The sequence below is a fragment of the Schistocerca gregaria genome, chromosome X, assembly GCF_023897955.1.
Source record: "Schistocerca gregaria isolate iqSchGreg1 chromosome X, iqSchGreg1.2, whole genome shotgun sequence".
Lineage (NCBI taxonomy): Eukaryota > Metazoa > Arthropoda > Insecta > Orthoptera > Acrididae > Schistocerca > Schistocerca gregaria.
Window position 1 is genome coordinate 725,170,195 of NC_064931.1, and position 22,317 is coordinate 725,192,511.

The window sequence follows — 22,317 nt, forward strand, 5'->3', positions numbered from 1 at the left end:
CAACTGACTTGTCACAATATGCCAGTCACTACTCTTGATGAACTGTGATATCGTGTTGGAGCTGCATGGGCAGCTGTACCTGTACACGCCATCCAAGCTCTGTTTGATTGAATGCCCAGGTGTATCAGGGCCGTTATTACGGCCAGAGGTTGTTGTTCTTGGTACTAATTTCTCAGGATCTATACACCCAAATTGTGTGAAAATGTAATCATATGTCAGTTCTAGTATATTATATTTGTCCAATGAATACCCGTTTATCATCTGCATTTCTTCTTGGCGTAGCAATTTTAATGGCCAGTAGTGAAGTATAAATAAACATAGTGTTAGACACCTGAATTGATGAGAAACGTCAGGCTTGAATGAAAAGAAAGGTAAAATAGGCTTTGTGATTTGATAAAAAATCGAAATATTGTAACTCACATCAGTTTTCTTGCTGCATCAGTTACAACGTATTCCCATGATGATGTTGCAAACTTGCAGGGGTGATGTAGATGCATGAAAATAGTAAAATAATATTATGACTGTTTATGAACTTCAGAAACTCATTTCATTATCCCTAGCTTTTGCTCACAACAGTCTACCAAGACTTTTTGCCTCTCTAGCACTAACAGTAGTGCCCTAGAACATGTCTTGTAATGAGGCTAAGATTTCTGAAATGAATTGGCATGGATAAATAGAAGAACTAACTAGACACTGCAGAATTGCATCACTAAGTCATCGTTTATGGAAGTTGGAGGAATGCCCAGCTGAGTTGGATGTATCCAGAAAATTGGGTAGTTAAGCATGAAGGCAATGTGTTGCATATTGGTAAAACTTTCGAGTTGACTCTCCACAAATCATTCATTAAAATTTTGCTACTTTCACTAAGACACAAGGTGGATGATAATACAGGCTATGCGTGTGACTTGTCTTCACACAGCCTCAAAATTAAATTAGGCTTTGGTGTCAAATAGAAGAGAACCTATCCAGCTAAGGCTTCTGCAGAAGTTAAAATTACTTCCTTGAAAGAGTGTATTAGAAACTATACATAATTGTGTTAACTGTCAAATAGAATGTAGCATTTTAGAATCATTTTCTCTTGTCCCAGATTCTTGAGCAGACTTGGGAAAGTACAAAGTTGTTTGAGAGAATCTAACCCCAATGCACTAGCAGAAAGCAAGTTATCATTGAAGAATACATCCATAGCGAAGTGAATAATAAGTGTCTTTTATCATTTAGGCTGTGTAGAATGTACTGTGAAGTTCAGCCTACTCCATCATGGTTGTAGGACTTTTCCATCTTATACTACACAACACAGACAATATTCACCTGAAAAAAATCCTTAATGCATAACTAGTACATTCAGTAATGAAGAAACTCAATTTCACCTAAGTGGTTTTACTCGAAACGTGTTGAAGACCCTTATTGTGCAATACAGAACCAAGATGAATTCAAATGTAACTCATAAAAATGAAGATATAGCAGATTTTGTCACTTTCTATTTCATAGGTCGGAATATAGTTGAGAGTATAAACTGGAGCATACGTGTTAAGTATTGAGAAATTCAGTTGTGGAACTGTGGTGTTGTACTGCAAATATTGTCCAGTGATGCTGATGTGAACCTGGAGAATATAGGATTCCATAGTTACAGTGAACCAACAGCAAGGCTGCGAATCACCTGTAAGGTATGTAATTGCTTATGTGAAAGTCAAGTAACATACTGTACATATTAAAAATTTAGAAAAGAATAATTAAGAATATATGTATTATACACCCAAGAACATTTTGTCCCTCAATACTTAGCAACATACAACTCTTAATATTGCCCAGAGAGGGAGTCTGGAGAGGGGGTTGGGGTGGTGGTGGTGGTGGTGGTGGGGGGGGGGGGGGGGGGTAGCATTTAATACATTACATGTGGTTACCTGGTTATCCTAAATGGCCAGCACCTCAGGAAATTTGCACGTTACTGAATGGCTATGGAGTTACCAAACTGGAGGCTGATCAATGCTCTCAGCTCTGTAAGTGAGTTCCAATTATTTGAGTTAATGTAACATTGACATGTTATTGTCTCAAGGAATCAGGAGATCAGGAGCTTGTGGGAGCGTGGTTCTTTTCGCCCTCTACCTGCACCTACCTGTGAACTCATAGCAGCAAATCGCCAGTAGGAAAGTCGAGCAGAAACATACCACACTGCTACTCGCACCAGGCTGCATACAACGTAACTATACCAAGAATCAGGAAAGGTCTTAATTTTGAATGAAAGCTGGAAATACTGGCAAAACTTCGGTATATTCTGAATCTTGATAATGTAAAAGTTCACACCAAGCCCATGCTAATCTTAACACAGTCAAACTCAAACCATTTTATTCATGTTAGCAAGTTTATGGTAACATATTTCCTGAAATCTGAACAGCTACTAAGCACGGATTGTTCTTAAATGAAAATGCTCGCCATACTATTAAGTTTATCGGCGTCTAATGTAATGCTCTCAAGTTTGTTGCCACCCATCTGCTCAATATGACACATGGAATTACTGTCTTTTCTCATACGTAAAATTACTTTAAAAATCCGTACTTTCTAGAAAACACACCGGAATGACTATGTCTCCACTTCAAGACACTTTGCACAACTAAAACCAGAAAATTATAACTTCCTTGGCTCTGGCTCTGAGCACTATGGGACTTAACATCGGAGGTCATCAGTCTATAACTTCCTTCAGAGCTCATACTACACATGACGGTACCATTGAAAGGCTGGGCTCTTGACTACTTAGATTACTGTAAGCATTCTCTATCTCCAAGAAAACAGACGCGCGAAAAATACCCCATTCTCCTGTGTTAGTCCGCGCTTTTCATGACTAACCAATCAACAAATAACACTCTTTCGAACTGTACTTTTTCCCAAAATAAAATTTAACATTCTGATATTTTCTTTATACTTTATGTTATTAACTATTCATTTGCACTCGAATTAGCTTTCCTTTTGCCATAAACTTACTTAACATATTATGACACAAAATTCCCCATTGTCTGCATTCTCACTGTCTTAAAAACTTCCTCATATTAGTTCGCACAGCATTAATCAGTAGAACAATGATCTGTATATTTACTTTAGACCACATTCAAGCATCATTCACACTACTAAAAGCATATACAAAACTGTACAAACATAAATAAACAAAAAACCTTCAAGAAATAAACAGAACAATTCAAACAAATGTTCTCTTGACCAGTTTGTTGAAAGTCTTCTGTACTCTAGCAGATGAAAATTAGAACTACGTACTCAACTTAACCTGCTTCAGACCATCTGTCACTGCGTGCACGAGTCATTCTCCCAATACACAGGTTCTAGATAGGAGCGATATAAGGTGCAACACCTCAAGCTTGGTATAACTTCTTGGATTATGAGCTGACATTACAGTCTGTTTCTGACTCAGTACTTACGTTATTTCTTCGTTTTAGAAACTTAAGGGGACCACACCCTGCCAATCTAACCCATGTTAATTTAGGCAAGTATTTGACCCATTTCTGAAAAAAACTGTTTGATGCAGGACTATACTATTTTTACTGTATGTTACATGATGCTAATAGAGTCAACTGTACTAAAATCTAATTTATCTATTTTATAGTTTTTAAGAAATACTTTTTTAAATTTATTAACAAAAAATATTAAGTTTTTTCTGCAGAAAATATTTTTTGAGAAGTTCCTAATGGGGGAATATTAATGAATGTAGTACCAGAGGTGGCTTTTTATGTTATGCAGAGTCTCTGAAATTTTCATTTATTTATCTATGATAGCTTCTGATATAATGGGGCATATGTACTGAAAAATTTAGTTTGCGGGAAACTGACTTTCAAGATAAAACTTCTGAAATTTGTTACTTACAGTTAATGAAAACTGTCCTGCTGCATATGATGGCCCTTCTATGGCCTCTAGCAGGTCTTACAGCTTCTTTTTCACCTTCCTGGATGTTTGTTTTGCTTTCTTAGCCATATTAGATGCAGACCTGTCTGCATCAGCTATCCTCATTTTATTGCAATGTTGCAGCCCAGTGACCATATTTTCACCAGGATTAATTCCCAGCTTTTTCAGTACCCAACACTTTCCAATATTACCACAATTGAATGTAATAACAGCATCATGAACTCCAGTTTCATTGTATTCATGCCTACAAATACAGTTTTAGGAAGGTGGTTCCAAATTATGCTGTTGAAACATTCATATGGGCTCTGTGTCTGCCCATGCAGTCATTTCCTTAGGTCAGGATGAGCCAAGTCTCTGAAAATAGGTTTAATTGCTGTAATAATAACAGCAGGAAGAGAATACTGGTGAGAATAAGATTCTCCTGTTGCCTGAGCCCTATTGTATTTACACCACAATTTTTTTCCTGATGGACACAATCGATGACATGGCTTATCATCAGTAGAGGACTTATGGAAGAATATGACCCAAACATCTATCTTCATTGCCTCCATATTTTCTTTATTCTCCTAATTGCCTGCCCATACTATACCTGGAAGTTTTCTATTTCAGTTTTAGTTAACTGACCCTGTCCGGTCAACAATTTTCCATCTTCTAATTTTTTTCCTCTCATATCAACAGTTAGTTTTCTCAGCCTTGTTCCCAAACGTTTCTGAAAATGGCCTACACATTCTATTTTGCTAATAATGGCATCTCCATACGGCTTAGAGTTCACCACATTGTTGTATGCCTTGCTGTCACCATCACCCAAATATTTGGTGTACCGTACGCCTCTTGTTTCTACGGAGCGATGAAATATTTGTTGTACTCCATGAACTTCCATACCACACTTGTTCCTCTAAAATTAGCCACATAGTTGTGTTCTTTATGTTCATTGACTTTACAATATTTGCAATATTTAGACATTATCTCCACATCTATCACTTTACCAGTGTCTACAGTCATGGCAGTCACTACTCCATTCAGAGAAGTATGTCCTCTTTTCTGCCAACTTCCATCAAGTGCAGCTGCAATATCCGAACATCCATCATTTTCTTCCACTGCATCCCTAGCAGCCAGTTCCATGCTTTCCTCACTGACCTCACCTACAGCTTTCTCTAATATTGCAGTCAGTTTTTCAAATTTATTTTGTGGTTGATGTAAGTTCATCACTGAACAAAATGTTCTCCCTGCAGCCATGTCCTTGCCAGTGGATCGTAAGGCATAAACTAATCTAGTATTCATTTCATAAGAGCCACTTGCATCTGGTTTTGAAGAACTCATAAATGAAATCACAGCTGAGGATTTACTTCAAATTAAATCCAAAGCAATTGCTAGGCCTTTGCTCCCACTGGCACTCTCATGAATTTTCACACCCTGTGGCTCACCACACTGTCCACATTGTACAAATTTAGAAATTGCATCTGATAATATTCTCAAATTTATAATAATGTTACTGCACCCCTTGTCACTTACCGTAAATTCATTGTAACTCTCTTGAAATGGTGAGAGCTTCTTTGATGATGCTCTTGTTGAAGAATTACAATTAGAAACATTGTTGCCAGGCGACGTAACATCTTGTACAGAAAGGTTTCTAAACTTGTTTCCTCTAAATTGTCATTTCTTGAAAATGCCTTTATGTTTCCTCATCTTCAATAAACACAACAAAACACACGTAAACAATCACTGTGAACGTAAATATAACAACTACTCACAATAACACTTGAACAAAACTAACCGCTTGTTTGAAAGCGTGGTGTTTACAAACAGCAGAAACAAAAGTATACCAACCCTTGCATTCCAAGGATAGTGAACACATTCGGGAGTAAAAAAAAAAAAAAAAAAAAAAAATAATCCCAAATGTGCAAGGTAGGGGATATAAAGATCTAAAATACATGCAGAAAAGTGGGCGTGGCACATAAACACACGTGGTAGGCAAATGCTCTTTAAATGCTCAAAAAAAAATTTTTCAGCAAAATCCTTTTCAGAGTATTTAAATAAAACCTTAATCTATCAAAATATGATGAAAACCAAAAATCAATTTTTTTCAACCTGAAGCACAGTGTGGTCCCCTTAAGCAGTCATATAACCCTTTTTAGGACTGTAATTTGACCTACCCAGGGCCTGAGTGGTTGAGAATACCTTATGTTCATGGAACATTCGACTTCTTAATAAAGGGAAAACTGACATGTTTTAGCACATAAACATGGTTATCCCCTGCATTGATTTTACAATATGGAGTACTGTCATAGTGATTCTGCCCAATGAATCATTTGGAAGTGGAAAGCAACCTCCAGTCCAGTGACAAATTGCTCAGTTTCTTTCTGTCCTAAAGTAAGTGCAGAATAAGAGAGAAGATTGTCAAAATTGATACTCTGTAAGGTAAAACGGATACTGTGCAGCCAGTTGATTGTGTGTGAACACTCATTCAGTGTTCAGGATGATCCAGTCTGCCACTGATACATCCACACCAAGTCCTTACGTCACCAAAGAAGACAACCTGTTCCTTAATGAAATGAAATGTTTTTCTCTGCAATAAGGGACAAAAAGATGGAGCTGTGAGGATTCAAAAGCAGTTCATCTGCAAAGAAATTTGCAGTATTTGGGCTAGGGAGAGAGACAGAAGTCCGATTGACCACAATAGACAAGAAGTAGGGATTATGGCATGAGTTTCTGAAGTACTTCCACAATTCATCACATGCCACTGTTTTGTGGGACTCAATGAAGAGGATTTCATGGAGGGGATACAGTTTGTCTGTTAGGTATTGGATGGGACAAGGCATCCTTAAAGTGAGACACTCATACAACATATGGCAGAACATAAATACCATAGGGGTAAAGGAGACCACTAATCAAATAGCAGAAGCACTGAGTCATCGAAACACAATTCCAGGATTTCAGTTTGGCAGAAGGACTGGGGTGGGCTTTTTGTTTTGTGTGGGGTGATGGCTCTATCCACAACTGTGTCGACATTAAGTGCACTAACCATCAACAGTACCTGCATTTTTACAGGTGTCACCTCTTCCAGAGCCAGAAATCGCTCCCATAAATCATTGCTCCTGTGAACGGCATATCTGCAGTGAGTAGAATTCCCTTGCTCGAAATGCATTCTGCAGGTGCCTCACAACTCTTTTGTGAGTACGTACATGGCTACCTCAGGGTCCCAGCGTATGCTGCACCCTTCCTTTCCAGAAAGATAGTATGCCCAAAACCAAGCATGATAGCCATCTATAGTTGTGGGAGGTGTGGGGGGGGGGGGGGGGGGGGGATCAGATACCTGGTCAGTGGTAGCCCCCTGACCATGCAGAGGTCACACTATTGGTCCTTGAACTGAAAACTCCCCATGTCATCTACGGCACTGGCCCCTTACCTAGCTTGCATTTATCATGAATCTCTCACCCAGCACAAAGGCCCGAGCAACTGGAAGATAGCGCAGGTGACTCCAGTATATAAAAAAGGTAAAAGAATGGACCTGCAAAATTATGCACCAGTATCCCAAACTTCTGTTTGCTGCAGAATCCTTGAACACATTCTCAGTTAGAATATAATAAACTTTTGTGAGGCTAAGCAGCTTATGGCCACGAACCAGCATTGTTTTAGAAAGCATCGCTCATGCGCTCAGCTTGCCCTTTTCTCACATGATATACTGAGAACTATGGATGAATGGCAACAGACAGATTTCATAGTTCTAGATTTCTGGAAAACATTTGACATAATGCCCCATTGCAGGCTGTTAACAAAGGTATGAGCATTTGAAGTAAGTTCACAGATATGCGAGTGACTCAAAGATTTCTTAAATAATAGAACACAGTATGTTTTCCTTGATTGTGAGTGTTCATCAGAGACAAGAGTATCATCAGGAGTGCCCCAGGGAAGTGTGATAGGACTGCTGTTCTCTATAAACATAAATAATTTGGCAGAGAGGGAAGGCAGCAGTTTGCATTTGCTCATGGATGATGCTGTGGTGTACGGTAAGGTGTCAGAGTTGAGTGACTGTAGGAAGATACAAGACAACTTAAACTTACCAGTTCGTGTGATGAATAGCAGCTAAACCTAAATGTAGAAAAATGTAAGTTAATGCGGATGAGTAGGAAGAACAAACCTGTAATGTTCAGATACAGTATAGGTCGTTTAAATATCTGTGTGCAACATTGCAAAGTGATATGAGGTGGAACAAATTTGTGAAAACTGTGGTAGGGAAGGCAAATGGTCAACTTTGGTTTATTGGGAGAATTTTAGCAAAGAGTGGTTCACCTGTAAAGGAGACGGCATATAGGGCGCTGGTGCAACCTATTCTTGAGTACTACTCGAGTGTTTATGATCTGTACCAGGTCGGATTGAAGGAAGACATCAAAGCAATTCAGAGAAGGGCTGCTAGATTTGTTACCAATAGGTTCAAACAAAACTTAAGTGTTACAGAGATGCTTTGGGAATTGAAATTGGAATCCTTGGCGAAAAGGCAGTATTCTCTTCTGGAAACACTATTGAGAAAATTTAGAGAAGCTGCATTTGAAGCTGACTGCTGAACAATTGTGCTCCTGCCAATATACATCATGTATAAGGACCATGAAGATAAGATACAAGAAATTAATGCGCCTACGGAGGTGAACAGACACTCATTTTTCCCTCGCTCTATTTGCAAGTGGAACAGTAGGGGAAATGACAAGTAGTGGCACACGGTACCCTTCACCATGCATATTATGGTGGCTTGCGAAGTATCTATGTAGATGTAGATTCATGCCAAGTACTGTGTGCCTGTCGTGACTGGGTCATGGGGACTCAGAGAAACAGATTGCTGGGCAGGTAGCCATTGCTGAGGCTGGGTGGTACCCATGGGGAGAGCCCTCACTCAAAGTGGTTGGCACCCTGGAGGATGACTTGCATGTGAAGCAGATGAAGCATTCTCCTGTTGGTGCTGATGTGGCCCCCATCAATCTCTTCAGAAGGAAAGAACTCGTTCAATGCAGAGGGATATGACCCCAAAACGTTTCATTCCCTGACTACGCCGTGGGAGGAACATATGGCTAAATGACAAGCAGAGTAGTAGTGCCCCCCAATACATGGTTTGTACGATGACAGATGGGGATTTTTATTTGGCCAGAAAGCCGTTATTCTTTGTGGAGAATATAGAGGACAAGTTCGGGGAGGTTGCAGCCGTCTCCAAAATAAAGAGTGGGTCAGTTTTGATTAAAACAGCATACCTTGCCTATTCAGGGGTGTTGTTTGTTTGTGACAAGCTGGGTGACATCGGGTGACTATCACTCCCCACAGTAGTCTAAATATGGTTCAAGGCATCATTTTTCATCGGCATCATTTTCCATCGTGACCTCCTCTTGCAGGCTGATGATCAGCTATGTGCAAACTTGGAGCAACGGGGTGTACGTTCGTCCATCACATCCATAGGGGACCAAAGGTTAATAAGGTTACTACCAAGGCCTTCATTTTGGCCTTTGGGGGCAATTCATTGCCTGAAAAGGTCAAGGTGATGGTATACTGATCTGATACGAAACACTATGTTCCTCCCCCTATACGGTGCTTCCAGTGTATGAAATTCAGACATGTCTTCATGTTGCAATGCCAGCTCAGCCTGTAGTGATTGTGGATGATCATTTACACATGAACATTTCTTGTGGCACTCCCTCCCATCTGTGTCAACAGTGGAGAGCACCATTATCCCTGCTCACCAGACTGCACCATCTTCCAGAGAGAGGGAAAAAATGCAGGAATGTAAGACTCTGGACAGACTAACATACCAAAAGCTAAGAAAAAGTACAAGCATCTACATCCCGCACACATAACCCTGATGTATGCTACAGCTGTGATGTCACCACACTCTCTGATGATGGTACTGTCACTGTCATGCCTTCTACAGTGAGTCCTCAGGTCCGTGCAACTGTGCGTGAAATGTGGCAAGACAATTCATGTATTATAATAATGGACCTGCACATGTATCCCTGTTGGTGTGTGAATATTGCACAAAAAATGAAATGACTGTGATGCCTCATCCTACATACTCTCCATACATGGCCCCTGCGGATTTGTTTTTACTTCCAGAGTTGAAAACCCTGTGACTGCTTCCTGAATAGGAAACATCATTGGAAGTGGTGTATTAATTGTGGAGGAGAGTATAACAAAGGAGACCATGCGCAATAAGTAAACGTTAAGTGTAGAAAAAATTTGTGAACAAGGTTCTTGCAATTTATCCTTCAGGTCCGTAGCCCTCCTGGCCTCAGGCTCCACTAATAGAGTATACCCGCACACTCTACCCAACAGATTCCCTTTCCTCTGTCCTGTCATACCCTCCAAACCCACACCTCCACATGATCTTCTTCATACAATGTATATCAGCAACTCCAGTGCTCATGTGTCACATACCTAGCCTGTACACCTGCCATCCCTCCCTCATTTGCCTCTTGATGATTTGATGCTTCTGCTATTCAGTGAGTGGTTTCCTTTAAGCCTAAAATATTTTCATACAGTGGTTGAATACATTTGTTGTACATTCTCCTCAAATTCAGTTCCGGGTTGCAAGGTCTAATGAGAACCCACAAGCAGAAGGATAATGTACTTAAATTTCATGAATGAAGATTATGGCCACTTCTCAATGTATGAACTGAATACTGTGTTATTTGTGACTCATGATACTGTTCTGGGGTCAGATGTGGTCCATAATTTCATACTGCAGAAGATTAGTTAGAAGTTTCAGAATAAATTTGCCCTTGCTTTTTAAAATTAAATATGTAATGAAGATCAATGTTCTTACTTGAGAAAGTAATTAATAAGGGCTCCACTTTTGGAACCAAAAAAGACAGCATCATCCCAGTAGCTATCAAAATATTGCTCTTATTGCCTGTGCAGGTAAGACAGTGGTAGGGAATGATCAGCCCATTCTTTGTCTGGGATCTAGGCTCAAAGAATCTCATAAGTCTGAAATGATTTTTAAGGACATGTTCTACTTTGGATAATCTATCTCCACTTCAAGTGGCAATACATGAAGTGTCTACAAAGTATCTTTTCTGATATTGAAAAGACATATATAATGTGTTTAAAATTAGTTGCGACTTTTGACATTAGCCTGACCAGAGGGAGACGTGATGCCATTGCCCAGGTAACACCAATAGCGAGCTGACTTTCCCTACCATGCTGCCAGTGGTTTGGCTGGTAAAACTCCCCTGTTGCCACAACTGACAAATAAACAGTACCTCATTGCAACTCGCGTTAGATGTGTCAATGTTCATCAGCTCTCATTACAAAGTTGAATTTGTGGCACTGAAATGTTCTGTAGTTGACATGTATTGAGAAGAAGTGTTTTGTGTTTGTGTTGCATTAATAACAACAACACAGTACATCTGAATAAGAGATCTGCAATAAAAGGTCGTCCAGGATCACCATTCACTGGCTGGGAATATAATGTTGCGCTGCAAGACATTGCTCAGAAATCGACAACAGTAATGAACAAAATGCAATACGACTCTGTTCTGATGCATAAATGTCCAACAGTGCAGTGGAGGAAAGTGGATATCTTGCTCTGGGTGCAAATAAATATTCCATAAAATAAAGTTCAACCTAGCATGTATAAGGCTAACTTAATGGAACTTGTAGTGCTGCATAAGCCAAAACTTTATACTACCAGGTCAACAAACTGTAAGGGGCATAGTTTAATGAGGCTTCCTCCTTATCATCCTCATTTAATTATGACAGAGTATATGGGCCTAGGTGAAAAGTAATTGGGCAAAATGCAAGAGAAGATTATGCTCACTGATACTGAAATGCTGACAGAAGAAGCCACTGCAAATGTTACATGACATGACTGGTATTGAGTTGTCAGCCATACCAAGAAGGTAGTTGAAGAAGGACTGTGATGAGTTTTAAGGAATACATAACTTATCTTGTTGCCATGTTAAAATCTGCTTCTTTTGTCAAAAGACAGCAGAGTTTAGAAATACTCATCTCCCAAACTTTCTAATGCAGTTGAAATTGCAACAGAATCCTGATGCAATGTGTTATTAAACTAAGAAAAGAGTGCACGTCAGGTCAGTAGTTTATGAACCACCCATTCTCAGTATCAAAATAAACGTGTATTTTCTTCATTTATATTGTTGCAAAACCCACAGCAATTCTGCTTTTACCAGCTATTGGTGGCCCTCAATAATCACATTATTTCATTGAAAAAAATCTGTAGTCACTTGGATATCACGATAGATATGGAAGTTTCGCATATTAATCATATGGCAAAACACTCTCATCATTGTGTGCTATCATTCGCCAAATCTTGTTTCAATATCTCAAACCATTAGTGAGATATGAGGAATTTATGAATATTTCATTCTAGTTTTTTCATCAATGCACAAGTTCGTGACAGAGTGCTTTACATACATTCCATTTTCTCAAGATTGGAAACAGACAGCTTAAAGAATAATTCAATATATTGCCTACATTTAATACGCAGCAACATACAACCTGACACGCACAAAACACAAATTCGTAGCGACACCTATTTTTCACTGCAAACTACAGATTTCATGCAATAGTTTGCCTACTATCAAAATATTGCAATAACTATTACCAGTAACGAAATGATAGGCAATTCATCATGAAGCTGATGAATGATGTGCAAGAATCAGTGTTTTCTACAAAACAGTTTCTTTAAAATCGTTTGAGAAAGATCTTAGATCAGCCGGCATGCATGACTTGCTGTTGACGCAATCAAGCGAACTTGCTAGGTTCCACACCGAGTAGGCCTGGCATCATGCTGTGGTCACCTTCTGATGTGCCCAGCACACGCTGGCAACTACACTTCCCTCCACTTGCTCTGTCAAACTTATTTTAAACACACTATAGTACTGCGTAGTAACTTACTATCATCTTTCAGCTACACAACTGTGGATTTGTTGCTTATCTCTTCATTTTTATGAAATCCTTCCTAGTTGAATGTTGTCTTTAGATATGAAGTTAGGAAGGGAAGCATGGAGACTATTTCCGTCAACTTCATGGTACCCCTCCAGTGAAAATTTTGTGTGCTACCTCATCTGCTGTAACAATAAGTCTCATAGTATCCACTGTAAGAAACTCTGTGATCTATTATTTATTTACAAATTGCCGTCTCCATTTTCTGTTCCACTTTCAGCCTTCCAACATAAATTAATCAGCTGATGCTAGCATTTAAAAGGCTGAAAAAATTGCTTCATAAAGAGGTTTTAATTTGCCCCCAAGAAAGTTGTATGTCTTGATATTAATTCAGATCATTCTGTATTTAATTCAGCTGAGTTAAAAATGAGACACACTATTTAAGATTCAGTGAGGTTCCCCTATGTCATATTTGATAACAAACAAAGAAAAGTAGATACTTTCAGTTGGCTTGTGCACACAAGAGGTTTGGAGTATAAGCAGTAAATATCAAGAAATGTCAGAACAGAATGGAAAGAAATTAAGGAAATTAGGGAGGGAGGGACATGAGTAGAAACTGTTAGCATCAGCATTGTAAAAGCTTCACTCTTATTTAGATTATGGTTGCATGGGTTCTGGACCAACATGGTTATTTAGCAGAGGTTTCGTGCATCTAAACAAAAGTAACTAAGTCACTGGAGAAATTCAGCTCTGATTAATGATGAGACCCAGGATAATTCCAGAGTTGAAAGTGTACAACAGATATATATGAAACTCCATATTCTTTTTGTTAGTTGCTCACCGGCCATCCTCAGTATAGTACTGGCAAGAGGAATCAAATGATGAATAAAAGAAAGAAGACAAAAATATCAGCCATTCTGCAGCAAAGGGTGTGTTTGAGTGTGCTCTAAAATATTTGGACTAACAGCCAATAGCTACAGCTGTGGACACATTGTGGACAAAGAAGTGGTGTGATTCGGTCGCAGAGTCAATATACATTTTACACTTTTTAAACAGATTGTTAGTGCTAGATTTTCTGATTTCCCTTTTCTTCATTAGAAATGTAATTTTTTTACTTAATTTTGATTTATCACATTGTTATGAGCTATGTAAATGACTTGCTTCGTTTTCCTCTGATCATCCGACCTTTTTAGTGTTCTAACCAACCCCTTGTCCCAAAAGTGACAATTAACTGAGGTTCTACTGTACTGAATAAGATAGCAGAACTAAATGGTTCCAAATCACACAAAGTAGTTTCCCATAGACAGCAAAAATAAAGCCAGTTTGTCTCTATGCTGTTGAGTGTCTTATTGTCTCTGACAGTTGTTTACTGTCAGAATAAGAATGAAAAGGGAGACAAATCTTGCTCATATTGGATACATATTTTGAAAATTTGATCTACAAAATATAGGAAAAATTATATACACAAACACAAAGTTTGGTGTTATGCCTACGTGCAAAGAATGAATGGCTCCAAATGCACGAAATACATCTTCAGCATCTTTGAACTGAAACTGAAAACAAGAATTCCCTAGTACATCAACATCACAAAATATCTAGAGGAAATTAGCAAACAGCCAAAAGACTCACAAAACCAAAACATCTTCAGGACAGTTGTAATTGCATCTTGGGCTCTTGTGACATGAGAAATGGACAACTGATGCCAAATACACTACTGACCATTAAAGTTGTTACACCATAAGGTTGGCGCCGATGGCGACACCTTTAACGTGTTGACATGAGGAAAGTTTCCAACCGATTTCTCATGCACAAACAGCAGTTGACCGGCGTTGCCTGGTGAAACGTTGTTGTGATGCCTCATGTAAGGAGGAGAAATGCATACCATCATGTTTCCGACTTTGATAAAGGTTGCATTGTAGCCTGTCATGATTGCGTTTTATCGTATCGCGACATTGCTGCTTGTGTTTGTCGAGATCTAATGACTGTTAGCAGAATATGGAATCGATGGGTTCAGGAGGGTAATACGGAACACCGTGCTGGATCCCAATGGCCTCGTATCACTAGCAGTAGGGATGACAGGCATCTTATCCGCATGGCTGTAACGGATCGTGCAACCACGTTTCAATCGCTGAGTCAACAGACGGGGACATTTGCAAGACAACAACCATCTGCACGAACAGTTCGACGACGATTGCAGCAGCATGAACTATCAGCTCGGAGAACATGGCTGCGGTTACCCTTGACGCTGCAGCACAGACAGGAGTCCCGGCGATGTTGTACTCAACGATGAACCTGAGTGCACGAATGGCAAAACATCATTTTTACGGATGAATCCAGGTTTTATTTACAGCATCATGATGGTCGCATCCATGTTTGGCGACATCGCAGTGGACACACATTGGAAGTGTGTATTCGTCATCACCATACTGGCGTATCACCCGGCGTGATGGTATAGGGTGCCATTGGTTACATGTCTCGGTCACCAGTTGTTCGCATTGACAGCACTTTGAACAGTGGACGTTACATTTCAGATATGTTACAACCCGTGGGTGTACCCTTCATTCGATCCCTGCAAAACCATACATTTCAGCTGGATAATGCTCGACCGCATGTTGGCAGGTCCTGTACTAGGCCTTCTGGATACAAAAATTGTTCGACTGCTGCTGTTGCCAGCACATTCTCCAGATCTCTCAGCAACTGAAAACATCTGGTCAGTGGTGGCCGAGCAACTGGCTGGTCACAATACGCCAGTCACTACTCTTGATGAACTGTGGTATCGTGTTGAAGCTGCATGGGCAGCTGTACCTGTGCACGGCATTCAAGCTCCGTTTGACTCAATGCCCAGGAGTATAATGGCAGTTATCCCGGCCAGAGGTGGTTGTTCTGGGTTCTGATTTCTCAGGATCTATGCACCCAAATTACGTGAAAATGTAATCACATGTCAGTTCTAGTATAATATATTTGTCCAATGAATACCTGTATATCATCTGCATTTCTTCTTGGTGTAGCAATTTTAATGGCCAGTAGGGTATATAGATGGACACAAGCAGGGGTACATCCACCACAGCTGCATGGTTTTTGCTGATTGTGTCCTCAAAATCCATTTTCCAGTTGAATTTGGTGTATTTGATGGTGCTGTATGTGATTCTTAAGGCTGTTAAACAAGAAGTTTGATCACGTGCTGAAATTCCCCATAGGTTCAAATTTTCTGAATACTCTGCAGCCTGTTCAGTATTTTTGCCCTGGAGAAAAGCAGTTCAGAACACCTAGGATGCTTTTCACAAGTTTCAGAGATAAAGGAAGGAAGCATCTTTTCTGGTGGGTACTGAAGGATAAGGGAATGTATGGGACAAAACAGCAGATGCTGTGGCCAAGGAGGCATTTGGAAAATACAGTGACTCAATTTGCTATCCCTCATGTTGTTGCTGACAATATCTGTCCTACATATATGGGACAAAGAATGGTTAGAAGTCAGAGGTAACAATCTGCAGTCAGTAAAACCAACTGTAAGAACATAGTGTACACTTTCAGGCCATTTTGACATGATGCAGTCATTCTGTTACATGTTTGAATAGAACATAGTTCTATGATATGTGGCTTCTTTCTCCAATATAAGATTCCAAACGTTTTTGAGGTGCTTAACCATGCAGACAACTGGAAGCCATATGTTTACTGGTGTACGTTATATCTTTACAAGAGGGAACAGTCTCTTTATCTACTCTTAAATTGGCATGAGATGAATGTGGTACATGTTTTAAAATTCTGCACTGTAGCTGACTTTGCATAAATTGTTAGATGGGAAGTTTTGGGGTATTACTTGGATGACTGACACTTCTTATTATTTTGGAAGTTATCAGTTGGCCAAATTTTCCTATCTTGCTTTTCTTCAGTTTCAGTGTTTTCATTTTGACAATACATTTGAATGCAAAGTGTATATTAGCAGTTTCAGACTTTATATGCTTGGTGCTGAGACAAAGAAAATCAAGTGTTAACCAGAACTTCACATTTTAAATATTTTAACCATGCCTGTCTTATAAAATCTTTGTTAAGGACCCCGCTACTCATGCTTCTGAATGCTCCAAAGAACCAAAGCAACTACTAACAGTCTCCTTCTTATAAATTGCTGAAATTGTAATCTTATTAGATGGAAAGCCAGAATTATTCAAGGAAAACGATTTTGATCTTTCATGCAACACAAGATATTACTCTTTCTCCCCCACCCCCTCCCTCCCTCTCCCTCTGCCCCCCCCCTCTCTCTCTCTCTCTCTCTCTCTCTCTATCTCTCTCTCTCTCTCTCTCTCTCTCTCTCTCTCTCTCTCTCTCTCTCTCTCTCTATTTAAAAAAAAAGGCTGTTATCCATCAGGAGGTTGGTTTGAACAACACAGTGTTTTACTATTGCCTTCCTACACTCTTTTAATTGACATAACCTGGTCAGCCAAAGGGGGACCTGCAGTTTAATGTGGACTCCAAACCACAGTGCAACTTGGCATTTTTCGCATTAGTAAGTCATAGAATGTACTGAGCATAAACAAGTCCACAACAGCAAATAATAGTTCACAGTTGAAAGCCACATGTGGGGCTGCTAGATGCTCTACCAAGAACTGCTGAGGTGAAGCTGTGGTCCTGGCTTAGTTGCCAATGTTGACCATGTGATCCAATGAAAACAGTGCTGGTGTGAGGTTTGAGAAACCCCTGAGCCCAGAACCATCTGGAGACTGTAGGCTAATTCACAGTCTGACATCATGTGTTCATCTGGTGGGGAGACAATATCCCTCACATCTTTAACTGTAGTATATGAATGGTAGTGACTCAGACTGTGATTGGATTGTCAGGAAGGAGGAAAGATAGTCAAAGATATCTCAGCTGAGAAAACTGGCTCTGAGTTGTCACAATGTGGACCTTTCAGATTTCAGAGGTGGTGGACTGTACAGGCAGTGTGTGGTCCTCAAAAGGCTGAGTTGGAGACCCCTTCCTAACTGGTGGAAATGGCTTTGTTTGTAATCAGTCCCTGTTGACACCCCAAGGCTTTGACTGTGTATGATGCAGTTTGTGGTGAACAGTTGCCGGTTTTGATCATACTGCTCTAGCTCTGGCCACAGTGGCAGAACCACTGCTGCAGCAATTTATTTTTAATGTGAGCTGACTATGTATCTACAGCCTTGACCATAAAAACAGTCAGGCTTAATGTGTGATGATGTTTACCGACAGGTATGAGAGTTTGTCTGGAAGTGAGGGCCCAGCACTGGGAGCTCATTCGGCACTGTGGGCACTGTTAGAAGTTTCACAGCCAGACAAGGTGCAGCATCATTTGTGGCAGCATCAATAAAGGGTTGCTCCTGTGATGTAATCAAGTGTGAGAGTAACCATCAGAGATTCATGAACTTTGATACTTGACCTACTTAGAAGGTATTCCTAGTGCTTTCTTCATTTGATTGTAAAAGTTATGTTTCTCTGTTTAAAGTGTGGTTGAACAGTAGAGATGTCAGGTTGATGGTACCATTTTCTTTGGCAGATTTCAGTCAATGAGGTGGACATGGGTTGTGAGCTATCACAATCATTCATTGTTTCACTTCAATAATAAAATTGTTGGCTAAAGTGTAGATAGTGACCATTGAATCATAGGTACTGCAAAAGGAAATTTCAACAATTACTAGCCATTTTGCTTCCAGAAAATGACCTGGGGACTCCAGGAGGATGATGATTCTGGCCATCCAGATTTACATTTTCCAAGAATTCCCTAAATCACTTAAGGTAAATTCAAGGATGGTTCCTGGTTCCTTTGAAAAGGACACAGCTGATTTCCTTTTCCTTCCTGCCCCAGTTCCAGCTTGTGCTCCAGCTCTGATGACCTCATTGTTGATGGGATGTTAAAACTCTAGTCTTCGTTCTTTTCCTTTCCTGACCATTACACATGCAATTTTGCTAGATTCTTCATGGTAACATGTGACAATGAGTACTATGCAATAATTGTTACATGCACTCAACATGGTATGCGTATGCTACCACAGTCCCTTTCCCCCTTCTGTGCCAAATTTTTAGGTCAAACTGATTGAGCTACAGGATATTCGGGATTTGGGGTGGGGGTGGGGGGGGAGAGAATGGAATGTGGAAGGAGTATTACCTGGAAGATATTCAAGCTGCCCCACACAGAAAACTGTAGGATTTTTTTGAAATTTTGGGTCTGCTGGTGTTCTATTGGGACACCTGATTGTCTGTTAGCAAGATATCATCAGTGCTACCTGATATGTTCCAAAACACCACACGTAGAAATGGGATTCTTCTGGGACTTATACCTCAAGTTCTGTTGGTTCTAGAAAGGTAGAGTCAAGTGTTTTCAATAGCTCATGGGCAAGGGACCATTTGTATATCCAACAGAAGGAGCATGTTAGTGTCACTACCCTACAGCACAGGGTCAAAATTATGAACGTTACACACTTCCTCCCACTTAGGTTACATTTGATGTGGTCTATGATGGACCTGAAGGGCTTAAAGGGGCACCATTAATTCATGGATAGTTCCTTAACACTCCCCCACTCCAAAAAATTTTTGTTTACCATTTTTTCATACCAAAACAGAACTGCGGGTTCCAAGATGGCTATGCGCAGAAAGTGACTGAAATTTCTGTGATAACGTCCTGATTTTGGTACATCGATCCCGACCTCGAACAACCTTAAAAATATTCTTGATATTTTTATCCGTTTCCAAGATACAGAGGTTCAGAGTTACCCTACATGTACACATAAAATACACATGTAAAATTTGTTGTGCGGCATAAATGTAGTTTACAAAGTGTTGTAATTCTAAAACACTTGAAAAATGTTTGTGCGTGTAAAATCTAGTCTGTAAAATTTGTTTTGCATTATTTAAATTTCGCTAATAACATTTTACTGACCTGTATAGTTTATTTTGTATGAGTGACGTGCTGTGCTGTGGCAGGGAAATGAAGGGAACCAGTGGAAAAATGCTGCTGTTGGAGCACAAAAAAGGCAAATACGCTCCTAGTTTGACAGAAAGCTGGGGTACCAGCTGGCTCATTCTGCCTTCCCCAGCACCTTTAAAAATTTTCTCAAAAGTTTTGGCACCTGAACACATTCATACCATTTTAAGCTGAGAGATGAGACAACAGCTGTGGAAAAGAGACAGGAAAGTTAAAAAAATAACTGGAAGATAGTAAACAGTGGTTGTAGTGCAGAAGCAGAAAAAGGAGATAATGGCAGTGTGAGAAAAAGAGAGGGACACAGTGGCCATGGAACATAGTTGACAGTGACATAATAGTGCTAGGAAAAGAGTAAAAGAGACAATACTGGTGGGAGAGCAATAAAGACAAGGAGAAAGGGGAAGTAGGTGAGAGCTAGCAACAATGACAGACACAGTCCATAACAATGACAATGCAGAAGATAGAGGCAATGACAGTGAGAAGATTCAGCTGCAATGGAAAGGAATGAATGAAATAGTAGCAGTAAGAGAGAGCAAGAGGGAGACAGTGACAATGAAAGGTGACAGTAGTAGTAGGACAGGATGAAGGAGACAGAAAGAGATAATGACAGTGAGTTGAACTGAATAAATGAGTGAGAATACTTACTATCCAGAAATGCTAACCATTATGATAGAAAGACACAAAGATGTAATGACAATGAGTTAAGATGAATAAATGAGTGAGAATGCTTATCACGCAGAAATGCTAACCATTACACCACCGCAGCACTATAGTCAACATTGCTGCACGAACTAGCGAAATTGAATGCCCTCCCCAACACAAATTTCAGTTCGTATCTTCAGCGTATTTTCGCCCTGCATTGTCACTATTGCCAGGAAAATAGGGGGGAAATAAGCTGAAGATATGAATTGCAGTTTGTGTTGGGAAGAGCACTTGACTTGGGTAGTTCGTGCGTCAATGTTGACCATAGTACTGTGGTGGTGTAATGGGTAGCACATCTGCCTGGTAAGCAAGAAGACCTGGGTTCAAGTCCTAACCAGAACACAAATTGTGATTCATTTCTTCTGTTTCCATCATTACCACAGATAAAAATGAGACATAGATATCTCTTGGAAAAATTTAACTGTAAGATCACCTGTCAGCCTTGCTGCAGTGGTAACACAGGTCTCCGTAAGATCACTGAAGTTAAACACTGGTGGGCTGGGCTAGCACTTGGATGGGTGACCATCGGTCTGTCGAGTGCTGTTGGTGAGCGGGATGCACTCAGTCCTTGTGAAGCAAACTGAGGAGCTACTCGATTGAGAAGTAGTGGCTCCTGTCTCGTAAACTGACATATGGCAGGGAGAGCAGTGTGCTGACCGCATGCCCCTCCATATCCACATCCAGTGACACCTGTGGGTTGAGGGTGACAACAGCAGCCAGTCAGTACTGTTGGGCCTTCCAAGGCCTGTTCGGATGGAGTTTAGTTTAGTTTATAAGATCACCTTTGGTACAGGGATTTCCCATTATGTTCAACACTGGAGTGCTATTCCAATGCTGGGGATCCCTGGCAATAGTGACAATGTAGGGGGAAAACAAGCTGAAGATATTAATTGAAAAATGAATGAGAATAGGCAGGTGGGAGTGGGAGTAAACGCTTGTAAGTGACTTACAGGAATGGACCAAGGGGTGTGAGCGAGTTACAGTTAGGGGAACTTGTGGGAGTGAGGCATGTTAAAAAGAGTGCAAATATGTTTGCATGCCAAAATTTTTAAAGGTACTGAGGAAGGTAGAATTAGGTAGCTGCTAATGCACTTTTAAGTCAGAATCTTTTAAACAGGAGCATATTCACCTTTTTTGTGCTCCAGCAGGAGCATTATTCTGCTGGTTTTATAATTTTTCATTTATTTGAACACAAAGCACTACTCTGAATCTAGGCTACTCCTTATTCGTGACAGAATACCAGGATTAGAAAGCTGGGTATTTGGTTGATAATGAATAAAGTAGTTATGATTGCTTCAGAGAGTGTCAATTGTTGTAGCCTTTCAGCTAAAGAGCAGGTAAGCAGGCACAGAGACTGAATACATCCATTAACCATTTGCGATCAGTTAGCATGTGTAACACAGCTGTGAAGGAAGTTTAGGATTTAAGTTTCTGTCGATAGAAACATTGTTAGAGATGAATTACAGGCTTAATCTGGGGAAGAAAATTGGCTGTGTTCTTTTTCAGAGGAACCATCCTGGCCTTTTGCCTTAAAAGATGCAGGGAAATAATATAAAACCATAATTTTCATGGCTGGTTTGGAACTTGTACTGCAGTCCACCCAAATGTGAATTCAGCATCTTGCGTCTAACTTGGTTCACTAAACATACATGAACTGTTCTCACTCCATAAAAGATAACAAGAGCTGCATTTTCTGTTTTCGGGTAGTTGTTTGGGCTGTTTTGATGCTTTTGAGCCAAATACTATTGGCTGTTAAGTGTTGCTCCCCCCCTTTCCCATCCCATCCCACCCTGCCATAGCATCAGTAGTGTGCTGCAGTCCATCTATTGACAAGACAGAATTTATCTAACAAGAAGCTATCAAGATGAGGGCCAATTTTAAACATGGTTTTA

General features: G+C 40.1%; 1 protein-coding gene across 5 annotated transcripts in view; it reads left to right on the plus strand.

The window, feature by feature from the left end:
- LOC126298722 (uncharacterized) overlaps positions 1-22,317 on the plus strand; it is a 355,049-nt gene that overhangs the window by 251,077 nt on the left and 81,655 nt on the right. The window contains exon 9 of one of the 5 annotated variants that reach the window (XR_007552658.1): positions 1,489-1,664. The exons of the other annotated variants lie outside the window; for them this stretch is intronic. The gene's annotated coding sequence lies outside the window, so the exon portion shown is untranslated. The remainder of the gene's footprint in view (positions 1-1,488; positions 1,665-22,317) is intronic. 5 annotated transcript variants of the gene reach the window in all.